General features: G+C 51.0%; 1 protein-coding gene across 3 annotated transcripts in view; it reads right to left on the reverse strand.

Annotated features, from left to right (window-relative positions):
- The window catches only part of PIK3R5 (phosphoinositide-3-kinase regulatory subunit 5), a 74,903-nt gene extending 64,703 nt beyond the window's left edge, over positions 1–10,200 (reverse strand). For 2 of the 3 annotated variants that reach the window (XM_043903822.1, XM_043903819.1), the window contains exon 1: positions 9,290–9,424. The gene's annotated coding sequence lies outside the window, so the exon portion shown is untranslated. Of the gene's footprint in view, positions 1–9,289; positions 9,425–10,055 lie in introns of those variants that run through there. The other variant, XM_043903820.1, reaches the window with a different exon arrangement.
- Between the last annotated feature and the right edge of the window lie 2,578 nt (positions 10,201–12,778).

The raw sequence follows: 12,778 nt of genomic DNA on the forward strand, positions 1-12,778 counted from the left end.
CTAAGCATGATCTGGGACAGCAAGAAGAGGACGGTGCAGAGGAATGCCAGGAGGTGCATATGGTGAGGAAGAGGCTCTAGGTCAGGGTGTGTGTGTGTGCTCAGTCGCTCAGTTGTGTCTGACTCTGTGACCCCATGGACTGTAGCCCTCCAGTCTCCTCTGCCCATGGGATTTCCCAGGCAGGAACACTGGAGTGGGTTGCCATTTCCTTCTCCAGGGGATCTTCCTGATCCAAAGATCGAAACTGCGTCTCCTGCATCTCCTGCATTGGCAGATGGATTCTTTACCACTGAGCCACATGGGAAGCTCTCTAGCAAGGGGTGCTGGGCATCAAATGCTACAGAAACTGCAAAGAGATGCAAACTAGCAGAAAGCCATTGGAATCTGCCATTATAAGGCCACCAATGACTTTAAAGGAAAACTTCCAGTAGAGAAGCCTGGGTGGAGGGAGGCAGGGCACCACTGTGGTCAGAAGGACTTTAGCCTCTGGGAGTCCTGCCGTGACATGGGTACCATGAGGGAAGGAGTGGGTCCCCTCTCTGCTCAGCCCATCAGAGCAGCTCTTATCAGTCTACTCTTGGAAAGAAGACTTTTTGTAAAACTCATAGGCTGTCAGACTAAAGAGCCCCTTGAGCCAAGAGGGAACAGGCTTAGGGAGATGAGCAGCTGAGTGGGGAACAGCTAGGACTAGAGATCTCAGCTCCTACTCCCATTCAGTAGTCTGAACATCACACCACAACCCCCCTGTGTTCACTTAAGCACAAAAACAGGCGAAGGAGAGCTCTGAGTTGTGGGTTTTCTCAAAATGAAACTCTCAAGATGTCAGTACAGAAGTGAATGCAAAAAGCAAAGGCCCATTAAACGTTGGCTCAAAAACCCCAAGAACAAGAGGCCATTAATTCCCCCACGTGACCTGGAGGTGGATCAGGTTGGCGCTGAGAGTTTCTCGGGACAGCCACAGAGGAAGGTGTTTCTGAAGTAGTCCATTTTATCAGATTGCTTCAGAAGGAGCCAAGAACAAGAGACTCCCCCCTGCCCCCCACCCAAAAAAAGTCCATCTCCAGCACAGGAGGTGGGCAAGCATCCCCATGTCCAACTGTGGCTCCAGGGTCTTACCACGCATGGCTCTGGTTTTCTAACTACCACTGAGCTCCTGCTCTGGGAGGATGGGCTCTGAAGACGGGCTGCAGGATTTGTGAGGGAACTGCCCAGCTTTGGGATTTGTTTATTCAAGGCCACTGAATTTCTTAAATTCAAATTATGTTATCAGAACAACCAACTTTCCTACAGCCAGTAGGACACCGTCACCAAGATTTGGAGAATTAGAGATGCTTAGAAATGAAGTGATCTGTCTCCATTCTCACAGCTTTCGTTTCTACATCTGATATGTGTTTTCCTTGAATGTTTTTCCCAATGGGGAACTCACTACCACAAGTCTGACCATTCCATTGTTATTCTGCTCTGAACTTCTCTAAGATCTTCCCTGTGGTGAGCTGAGATCTATTTCCTCACAATTCCCTTCATGGGTCCCTCTCCTCCTAGGAGAACGACCTCTACAGGGCAGGTCTTCACCTTTTCCAAAGAATTGTACTTAGTCCCGAAGTAGAGTGTTAGTCGCTTAGTCATGTCCAACTCTTTGTGACCCCACAGACTGCAGCCTGCCAGGCTCTTCTGTCCATGGGATTTTTCAGATAAGAATACTGGGTTGCCATTTCCTTCTCCAGCGGTTCTTCCTGACCCAGGGATTAATCCCATGTCTCCTGCATTGCAGGTGGATTCTTTACCCACTGAGCCATTGGGAAAGGCTGCTGCCCTTCAAATATCTAAAAGTGGATATGACTTCTCCTTTATGTCCTCTTCATATAGAAAAACACCTCCCCTTCTGTAAACATGCAATATTGTGCCATCACTACCGTGGTTACCTTTCTCTGGGTATAAGATAGTTTATCTGCATCCCCACTAAACACGGCACCTGGCCTTGCACCACTCTCCAGATGGATGGAAGCATCCAAGAGTGGAAATGAGCCTTCCCTTAGCTGAAGGACAGGGAAAGGAAATACTCATGGGAATCAGTGGAGAACTGTTGAAGGCTCAAGAATCAAAGATGACTCTGAGGTTCCAGCTTGGGAGCACTGAGGTGCTAGGTGTGTACCTGGGAGGACTAAGGAAGAGAGAAGAGGAAAGGAAGGCTTGGGAAATGGGAAAGCAAGAATCCAGTAGTGGGAAACCTAAGATCAAGCTGTTCTTCCAACTTTGGAGACACAGATCATGTCGTGCTCTGCCAGCTGTCCCCAGGGTGCAGGAGAAGATGCTCATGTTCACTCACTCAGTTGTGTCCAACTCTGAGATCCTGTGGACTATAGCCCACCAGGCTCCTCTGTCCATGGGATTCTCCAGGCAAGAATATTGGAGTGGGTTGCCATTTCCTCCTCCAGGGGATCTTCCTGACCCAGGGATCGAACCCTCATCTGCCTTGGCAAGCGGGTTCTTTACCACCAAGCCACCAGGGAAGCCCCAGGAGGAGATGAAATGCCTCCAAAATCACTTTGCATAAGCAGCACATCAAAACATGACAACAGCAGTACAAAAGAGGAGAAAATATGGGCCGACCTCACCTGTGAGCACGGCTGCAAGAATTCTCAAAGGCATCGCAACAAATCAAACCTAGCACTGTTCTGAAAGAACAAAACTCCTTGACTAAGCAGAGTTTACTCCAGAAGGGCAAGCAGGGCTGAAGAGAAGGAAGTTAATGATATAACACATCACACAAACCTACCTCAAGGTGAAAGAATACAAGGCTTTCCTAGTGGATGCTTCCAGTTGTAACCGACAAACCTAACTTCCATCCATGCTTTAACAAATCCTTAGAAATGAGGAATTGAAGAAAACTTCCTTCACACGTGGCACTCGACTTCAAGGCATCAGCTCTAAAGAACTACAACCACATCAGAGAAATAAAGCCCCACACTCACGCCAGTCCCTGAGAACAAGGGAGGCCGTGAGAATATTTGCAGCAAAAACACCAGCAGTGGCTGCCTCTCTGCTTCCTGGATCGTCTCTATTCATGAGAATAGCCACCAACACGCACCTTCTCTGGTCTCATTTCTAGCCTTAAGTCTTGCTCCCTGGCTGGGGGTAGGGGAACCAGAGCAGAGGGCTTCTTTTAAGGATACCACTAGCCAAAGTAAGGGTTTCCCTGGTGGATCAGCGGTAAAGAACCCACCTGTCAATGCAGGAGACATGGGTTCGATCCCTGGGTTGGGAAGATCTAGTCTAGTATTCTTGCCTAGGAAATCCCATGGGAAGAGGAGCCCGATAGGCTACAGTCCGTGGGGTCGGGCTACAGTCCATGGGGATGGGCTGCAGTCCGTGGGGTCGGAGAGTTGGACACGACTTAGTGACTAAACAACAACAACAACTAGCTAAAGTAATGTTCTTCAATCATCTTGGAAATGGATTGAATTCAAGACTTGATAATAAACCCAGGAAGTGTGCGCACGGCTTGGGAGTGGTCCCTACGCCGAGCCCTGAGATCTCCCCAGGGAGAGATCCATCTCTCTGACAACAGCTGACTCCTGCATGGAGCCAAAGAAATCGGTGTATAGAAAGTCTGTTTTCCAGATCAGAGGTTACTCACGTGGGTTCCCTGGTGGACAGCAGAGGTCTGAGAAGACCCAGAGGTTTTCTGCAAAACTTTGAAAGAGCATGTGTGTGCGTGCACACGTGTGCCTTTTGTGGGGAGATGGAGGGGATGATCTATGGCTTTATCAGCTTCTCAAAGAGGCCCATTATTGAGACTGAGTTCGAAAGTCTCCTGTAAGAGCAGCAGGTGTAGATGTAATCTCACCCAGAAAATGCACTGAGGAGGAGGGTAGCCTCAGCCAGGCTGCATGTAAGTGGCTGTGGGGAGATTTGCCTGATGAGAGTCAAAACCACGAAGTCACTCAGGAACAAACGCTCAGACCCAAAAGCCAGAGGTACATCCACAGAGACCTTGGGGTCCTGGGAAGAAAACTTGGAAGGAAGAAGAAGGATGTGGGTGCTGAGAGGATGACTTCTAAGAAATACACAAAATCTGGGCTGTAAGGACAGCAACTCCGAGAGGGATGGAACGAAAGGCCAACGGGCGACACGGTGGTTTTCTGTGGATGGAGGCTCCTTTCGCTGTGGATGGCCAATGTGAGAGCAAATGCAAGGGACTCCTGCAAGGAGCCCCTCAGCAGCAAAGGAACTACTCTCTGGTGATGATCAGAACAGAAGAAAAGGGAGGCGCCCCCTAATAGTGTTTATGACCTTCATGCGACCTCGGAGGAGGGGGAGAGGCAAGGACGGGGGGAGACGGGGCACAGGGGATGGGTCTCTGGTTTATGCCAGAGTTATCTCACTTGGTTTTTGCAGGAGAGGAGGCCCCCACACCCCACAGAGATACTGAAAGGAATTCCTGAGAGGGTGCACCCAGAGAGGGCTTAGCACATGTCTGCTCAGTGTTGGGATCATTTTTATTACCACTGGTATTTTCTTCTATTTTGTATCTCTCAATTCTCAACTCAAACGTGACTTCTTCAGGGAAGCCTCTCCTTAATCCTCAAACTATATGGGGCTCCCTTTCCATAGTCCCCCGGGACCTCATCGTTCTCACGATGGAAATTACATGATAGGTGTCTAGTGTCCTGCCCACTAGACTAATTTCCACCAGGAGAGGGGGGCTTCCCTGGTGGTCCAGTGGTTAAGAATGTGCCTTCCCATGTAGGGGATGTAGGTTTTATCCCTGGTCGGGGAGCTAAGATCCCATATTCCACAGGGTAACTAAGCCCAAGTACTGCAACCAGAGAAAAGCCCGCAATGAAGACCCAATGCAGCCAAAATGAAAAATTTCCAGGAATGTTATCTGTCTCCCACAGGGGCCTCAGAGCCCCAGCACATACCTAGCACACGGAAGGTGCTCTGTGCAGAGGTGCTGAGCCAAGGAATGGACTGTTGGAGATGAGGAAGGGGCCGTAGAAAGCATCCATGCACTCTTCCAGGGAGATGGGGAAACTGACACTTCTGATGTATGTGGACTCACCCAGGGTCACAGGGCTGGGAGTAGGGGAGTCAGGCAGAAACACAGCCCCCCTGACTCCACAGGAGGCAGAAGCTGCCTTCAGCTGTCACACCCCAGCCCTGCCCCCCACAAGGAAACCACACAGACTCATTTGCCTAGGTCAACAACAACAGCAGCAAGACTCTTGAGGACATGAAAATGAAAAGCATACCGCTCCCTCTAGACCCCACCCTTCTGCCCCCCACAACACCCTGCACTTGGCAGCCCCCTTGGCAGCCCCCACTATTGCTGTTCGTGGCTTTCTAAGAAATCCTGGGGAGTTTGATGGTGACAGCTGAACGGCTGTGCTGAGCATCAGAAGGCCCTGATGACCCAGCCACCATGTCACTGGTCAGACTCTGCAGGTCAGAGGGGCCAGTGCTCCGGTAGGATACGAAAGGCACGAGGACGGAAGGATGGCGTGGCCAGTGCTGTGGAGTGAGGAGGGGGTTGGGGAAGACTTCAAAGATGATGAGGTTGGAGCTGTGCATCCAAGGATGAATTCATGGTCTGCCGGGCAGGCAGTGGACGCGAAGGGCAATGTGGCGGGAAGGAGCAGCACGTGCAAAGGCAGAGGTGTGCCCCAGTTTCAGGAGATGAAGAAGGCAGGGTGACCTGACCTGGGTGGCAGAGGCCTTGCTAGGCATGCTAAAGGGTATGGACCTTCCCCAGAGGGCCAGGGCAGCTCGGGAGGATTTACAGCTGGAAAGTGACCTGTTCAGCTTTGTTGTCTTATATCCCCATGGCAACATGAGAGAAGCTGGACTGGGAGTTGGGGAAAGCTGGAGGCAGGTGTCTCCCACTAAGGACAAACCCTAAAGCTCAAAGCCACGCACCCCGAGTGCTAGGTGCGGTAGACTCAAGAAGGACCCAATATCTGCTTGGTGCCACTGGTCACCCACTTCTTCCCATTCATTAGCCCTCCCCTCCAATCTTGTGCACTTGGCTACAGTTATACCTCACTTATCCGGAAGCCACTTGGCTGATAACCCAACTATCCAGAACCTTCCAGCCACTAGCCTGGAAGCAAACAGAAAAGACCTATATACGGCCACATTCAGGCTCCCAAAGTCAGTTCCACAAGCCATACTCTCCATGCCCACAGGCACAGGCAGAATGCCTCTTGGGCTGGGTCATCTCTGGTCATCCACCCAGCCCTGGCGCTTCCTAGCAGTATCGTCCTGGTCCTTAGTTTCTTCCTGCATGAAATGTGGATAATAGTGGTAGCAACCTGAGTATGGCAGTGAAGATGAAAAGGAAGTGGAGAAATACTTAGCCCACTGCCGAGGACCATGAAATGATAGCTAAAGGGGAAAAGGACAAAAAGAAAGATGACAAAAATTTTGTCCTGAGCAGACCCAAGGTATGCACAAAATGGCAGGTAGAACCGTTTAACATTTTCAAGAAATTATTAAATCACACACCATGTGCTAGATTTATAAAGGCAAGCAACATATTTTATAAGGATTTCTTTTAAAAACTGGATACCAAGAAAAGTTTTGGTGTTTACAAGGTAGAGCTGGTAGAAAAAGTGATACGTGCAATTTCACTTACGAGAATGATGTAGTTCTGTGTGTACCCCTGTACATCGAAAACACCCCCCATATTTGTAAAATACACATCATATTTCACAGAATTGAAAAAGATGCCATCAATTGTAAGATGCGCCATTATTTTGGGCTTCCTTAGTCACTCAGTGGTAAAGAATCCTCCTGCAATGTAGGAGATACGGGTTTGATCCCTGGGTCAGAAAGATCCTCTGGACAAGGAAATGACAACCCGCTCCAATATTCTTGCCTGGGAAAACCCTATGGACAGAGGAGCCTGGCGGGCTACAAGAGGTGGCAAATGACCTCACGACTACACCACCACCACCACCACCACATCATTATTTTGTGTGCCAGTAAGAAAGAAAGAAATATTGCCGCCTATTATAATGGTAAGATACCATGGATGGTAAGATGATTTCAGAGTTGTTAAAATGTGAAAATGCATACATCTTCACATCAACGGAATACCCTAATAAGTAATATATGTTTGCTGTGCAAGTGTCTCAGCTTGCCTCCGGGCAGAAGTCAGACATAGTCTTTCTTTGTCCACCCCCCACCCCATCTATGCTAGAACCTCAAACCTCTTCCTTGAGCTGATGACAATCACTCCATCTTGCCCCTCTAGATACTTCCTTGCTTAAGAAGCTGATCCAGGCTTTCAGTCCACCCACAGCTGAGGCAAACAAGTCTTCTAGTTCCCAGAGGTCCCACAGTAGTCTGGCCAGCTCAGTCCTTTGGGGGTGAGGCTCTCTGAACAAAGACCAAGTCAGCTCTCTTTGAGGGTTCCTCTGAACCCAAGCTGGAGCCTCTGACACTGGGCTGCCCAGGCAAAGGTGATTGCCTCTCCTTTTTCCACTTCTCTGCCAGAAGGCCGGTGATCAATGACTAACCTGGGGCCATGGAGCAGCCTCCAACAGCCAGCCTCCTCCTCCACATTATGACCCCTGCAGTAACCCCAAACACACTGGTTACCAGGTTAGCTTCCACTTGATTCTTCTTGAAAGAAAAAAAAAAGGGGGGGGGGGGCGCATGCTGGGGAGAGGCAGGCAAAGAAGACAGAGGTCTCTCTGTCCACTACAGCTTGTAAAGAGAAGACAGTTAGTTATCCCTCACCTAAGAGACTGGCAACGGTCTTAAAACCCTGATGAGGGGCCTTCCCTGGTGGTCCAGAGGTTAAGAATCCCCCTCTTAATGCAGGGGATGCACATTCAATCCCCGGTCAGGGAACTAAGATCCCACAGGTCCCCGGCAATGGCAACGGAGCTGCAGCCACAAAGAGCCCTCGAAACCAAAATTTAAAAACAACAAACAAAAAAACAATGAGGCCCGGGCACACAAAGCCTCTGCGCTGTCCCCAGAATTACCATCCTGGCTAGTTATTCTCCAAGAAGCAGGGGAGGGTCTTCTGAGCAGGAAGAGAGAGTAGATCATTCAAAACTGTCTTCCTGGAGCCACACCGCAGTGTCCCCGCTGAGGAAGCAGGTAAGCCCGAGACGCCCACTCCCTTGTTCTGCAAATACCCAGGGCAGCTCCCTGTGCAGGCGCCCTGCTCACACTTTTCTCATTTGATTTGCTCCCTGAGGTTGCACGTTAGGGCCCATTTTGCAGATGGGGAAGCAGGCTGGGAGGGGGCAGTGTGATGTTCATGAGGCTCAGGGTCACACTGCTGGGCACAGCTGGAGCCTTGGCCTCCTTTCCGCAGCATCCAGGGTTCCCAAGCAATGGCGCCAGCCTCATCACTTAACGGATCTTATTCAAATTTTAGAAAAATACAGATTCCAGTCCCCACCCTTGGAAAGCTGTGCTGTAGAGGGTGCCTGGAGAAGGTGTGTTTTAACAAGTTCTGGGAACCAGTGCCTTTCTGGGTGGTCCCAGGCCAGGAGGAGGGAAGGCAGAGTGACCGCTGCAGGGAGGGAAGGACGGGGGACCCAGACAGAACCCTGGACGCACTAGACCTGGCCCAGTTCCGGCCCTCATTTCGCCCAAACCCACTCCTCTCTGCAAGAGGCTTGTAACTCACTTGATACCACATCCTGCTGCTTTCATCTCGCCTTCCTTTTCCCTCTGAACAATCTCCTTCCTCCTACTGACCTAAAGAACTTTATTTACCCAAGGCCTGGGATGGGCCAGCGCGCACGCGCACACCCATGCACACGCGCACACAAGAGTCACGCAGGGACACCGAGGGGTGTAAACACGGATAAGCAGACAGTGCCAAGAGGGCGCTTCTGAAGAAAAGCAGCCACTGTCTGGGGGCCCACGCTCGCTGGAGGTCCTGGTGGCTAAGGACCCCTGATGCCAAGGCTCCCAAAGAGAGAGAGAGCGCTCCCAGACGGGAGAGCAGACTCCTTGACCCGAAGACACAAGGCAGCCTCGAAAGAGGCAGCAGGAGGCTGCGGTCACACTCGGACCGCACAGACGCCTCCATCAGTGGCTACTTAGGTAAGGATGGACAGTCGCCGGCATACCTTTCTGTCTGTGAGATTACTGGGTACGCGTGTGTGCGGGTCGTGTCCCCGGCAGTGGGGCCCTATTCTTAGAGACAGAAGACAGCAGGATCTGTCCAGCGCACCGCTCTCCAATGTCCGCGGGCAGCTCTGGCTCGGCCTCAAGCCCCTACGCGTGCACTCCGCGCCCCCGAGCCCCGGCCACACACCTGCAGTCCCCGCTGGGCGCCGAGTCCCCCTCCAGAGGCGACTCCCTGCGACTCTGGGTACCGTCGCGACCACCGCGCGGGAGCTGGGGACCCGCGCGGCGAGTCCCAGCATCGATCAGGGCTCTGCTCCGACGGCGGGCTGGGGGCGGGGCCATGCCGGGGCGGGGCCTGCTCGGGGCCGGGCGGGGCAGGCCGCCCAGCCGGACTCTCGCGCCACCTGGTGGCCGGGCGGCGTCGGCCGGGCGCCAGCCTGACCCCAAGCATCCTCGGAGTCCGGCCCGAGCCCGCCGCGTGTTTAAGGAGCCGCCCATCTCCGAGCTCGTCTGCCCTCGGGAGGAATAGGTCCTGGCCGGAGGCTGGCCAAGGCCGGAGGGACGCCAGTGCCTAGTACCGGCGACCCTCCCCCGCCCCGGGCCGTTCCCAGGAGTAAGGTGAGGCTGGACCCGGGGGAGCGGAAGCGCGGCTTGGCAGGGCGGGATGGGTGGGCGGAGCGGGCGAGGGGCCTGGGGTGGGGGCTTCGGGGAAGGAGGAAAAAGGGGAAGCTCCGACGAGCTGCTTCCTTCTCGCACTGCGCCCCAGCGCTCCACTTCCTCCTCCTACTTCTATTTTCTACGGGTGCTCTTAACCTTTAAAATGCCCGCACCCCTGCTGTGCACACGGGCCCCGCGACCCTCGCCCTTCGTCCTTGGGCAGAAATCTTTCCAGAAATACCAGCCCATCCAGACTTTCGGCCCGGTTGCCCCAGCCTCTGGTCTGACTTCCTCACCTTCCATCACCAGTGGCTGTGACTGCAGCGTTTCTCCTGAAGGCGAGGAGGGGTCGTCTCCAGGGTCCAGGCCCTCTTCTGGCGCCCTCCCCCGCCCGTTCTCCCCACAGGCCACGCGGGCAGATGTGTTTTTTTACCCGGAGCTGGAAGAACTCTTAGGGATCCCGGAAATCACTACTCTTCCCCATGCCTCCGTTTCCTCGTTACAAATTAGGAAGGAGAAAGTTGGCTGCTGTGTTGTGCGAGCAGCTCTGGCGACGAAAGGATAGCAATTTATTTCAGAGGTCACAAAGGACGAGGCTGGAATTTCCATTTTCACTCTTGAATGGGACTTGTGTCACAATATCTGTTAGAGGCGTTCGAAATCGGCCACAAGATCAGCCGTTAGTGTTGTCAGAAGCCACAGCCCTACCTGAGGCTTTGAGAGATGGGACTGCCAATGGTTTTTCTTCTCCTGACTCACTCAATACCAAGAAAAAGCAACTTCCCCAAAAACACAGAAACAGAAAGTACTCGTGGATGGGCACAGAGAACTGGTCCCAGCCTCTATTAGAGATGGGAAGGCGCTCAGAACCGTCCAGCACTTCTACTCTTGCATGGACCCCCACCGTTTTACAAACAAGGAACCAGAGCCATGAAGTCTGCGAGAAGACATCCTGGAGGTCTTTCATCTTGAGAAGGGTAAACAAGGACTCTGGTCTCCCCAGTCCTTACTTTTTCCACCACAAAAAAAAAAAAAAAAAGAAGGGGGAAGAGGGAGGCAGCCCAGAGGTGGCCAGGTCGGGAGGAAGGGGTGGAAGGGCTCTGGAAGTGGGAAGTGAGTAGCAAGAATGATACAGCATGAGCGGGATTGACATGGTGGATCCTGAGAACGCTTTGAAAGCTACAGGAGAAGTTATGGCGTCCTTGACTTTTTCCATGTCCTTGATGTCCCTGGAACCGGAGGTGGAGGAAGGCTGAAACAGAATTGTCCACTAGGGTTCACTGTCAGGGAGCTGAGCATCTCATGAAGCCCACTTGGCCCCATCCCACATCAGGGGGACTTCTGTAGTGGTCCAGTGGTTAAGACTTCTCACTCCCAATACAGGGTGCCTAGGTTGGGGAACTATATCCTGCATACCACAACTAAGAATTCCCATGCCACAGCTAAGACTGGGTGCAGCCAAATAAACTGAAAAAAGCAGCAGCGGATCCAGCTTGCCTGTTAACCATCCCCACTCTCCCCCTCAGCTCTGTCTGTGTCTCCCCATCCCAAGAGGGCAGAACAGCCAAGAGATCTGATCAGCACTTGACACCTATTGGCCAGGACTTCCAACTACAGCCACCCAGGACCGGAGCAGGTTCAAGAGCTAAACAGCTCAGATTCAAGGACAGAACTGGCGAGATGGTGTTGGTTTGCTAGAGTATGGCATTTCACGATAGCATTGTGGATACTCTGTGCCTCCTGAAACAAGCCCAATGAACGTGTCAGAGGTTCCCCCCTTTTTTTTCCAGTTCAATAAGGTTTTCTTTCCCCTACATATCTTTTTCATATTCTTCTTACTAGTTTTTTAGCCGGTGGCATCTCACATTGTATCTTTTCAACAGGCACACTTTGTGTATTAAGCATTATAGGAATATTCTTCACTTCCCCTGAGAATTATGTGTGCTTCCATTTCCCCCGAAGCTCATATCTCTCTTGGTCTCTTTTGTTTTTCCGAATTTGCTAGGGACGTGATTACACACTTTCACCTAATTCCATTATAAGAAAAATAACTACACAATTATAAAGTCTGACAGCTGGCCCTTGACCTTGATGTCTGGGAACAATATGGTATGGAGACAATAGGACGTGAAAAAGATGTAAATGAGGAGTCTTTTACAGTAGTCCCCCTCACCCAGGGGGCAACTTTAGCTCTCTGTCACCCTGTGAAAATGCAGGACTCACGTGGTCAGATTTTATCATTTGTAAAGAGAAACAAAAAATTGGAGCTCTTAGTCTGAAATCTCCTGATTTTTAAATGCTGGAAACTAATTCAACACAGTATTTTACCCACCCCCCCACCCCACCTTGCAAGCCAAACCAGACGTGACCTGCCAATTTTCAGTTTGTGACATCTGTTCTATATTATACAGGTGGGAGCTGCACCATGAGACCTCAGGTATTCCTGTTAATGTGAGCTAATTTGTTCCCACTGACTCAGGAGAGACAGTTTATGCACGGGGCTGGGGGAGGGGTGTGAATGTTAAGAGTTTATTAATATTGTTCATCACATGAATAGGACACAGGAGAAAAACCACATAATTATCCTAATAAGATGAACCCTGATGAAAACTCTTAGTGACTGGGAATAAAAAAGACTTTGTCAAGATGATAAATGTATTTATTTCAATGCAACAGACAATGTGACACCTCAGTGATGACCCGGTATGGATAATATAGTCCTTGATAACAAAGACAATCCTATGAAAACAAGGAGCAAAACAAGGATGTCACACTGTGAAGAGTGTGAAATTCAAGGAAAAACAATGAGAAGAAAAAATAGATGTGAATTTGGGAAGGAAGAGACAAGCTTATGATTTGCAAGAGATAAGATTGTCTAGCTAAGAATGCCTGTCTAATGGATTGGGGAATATTTAGAACTTATGTGCAAGCAAAGTAAAGTAACTGGACACAAAAATAAATATATGACTTTCAATAGTTTTCTATACAGAGCAGTGACGAAATAGAAAAGAGAGCTCAT

This window comes from Cervus elaphus, chromosome 5, assembly GCF_910594005.1.
Source record: "Cervus elaphus chromosome 5, mCerEla1.1, whole genome shotgun sequence".
NCBI classification, from domain to species: domain Eukaryota; kingdom Metazoa; phylum Chordata; class Mammalia; order Artiodactyla; family Cervidae; genus Cervus; species Cervus elaphus.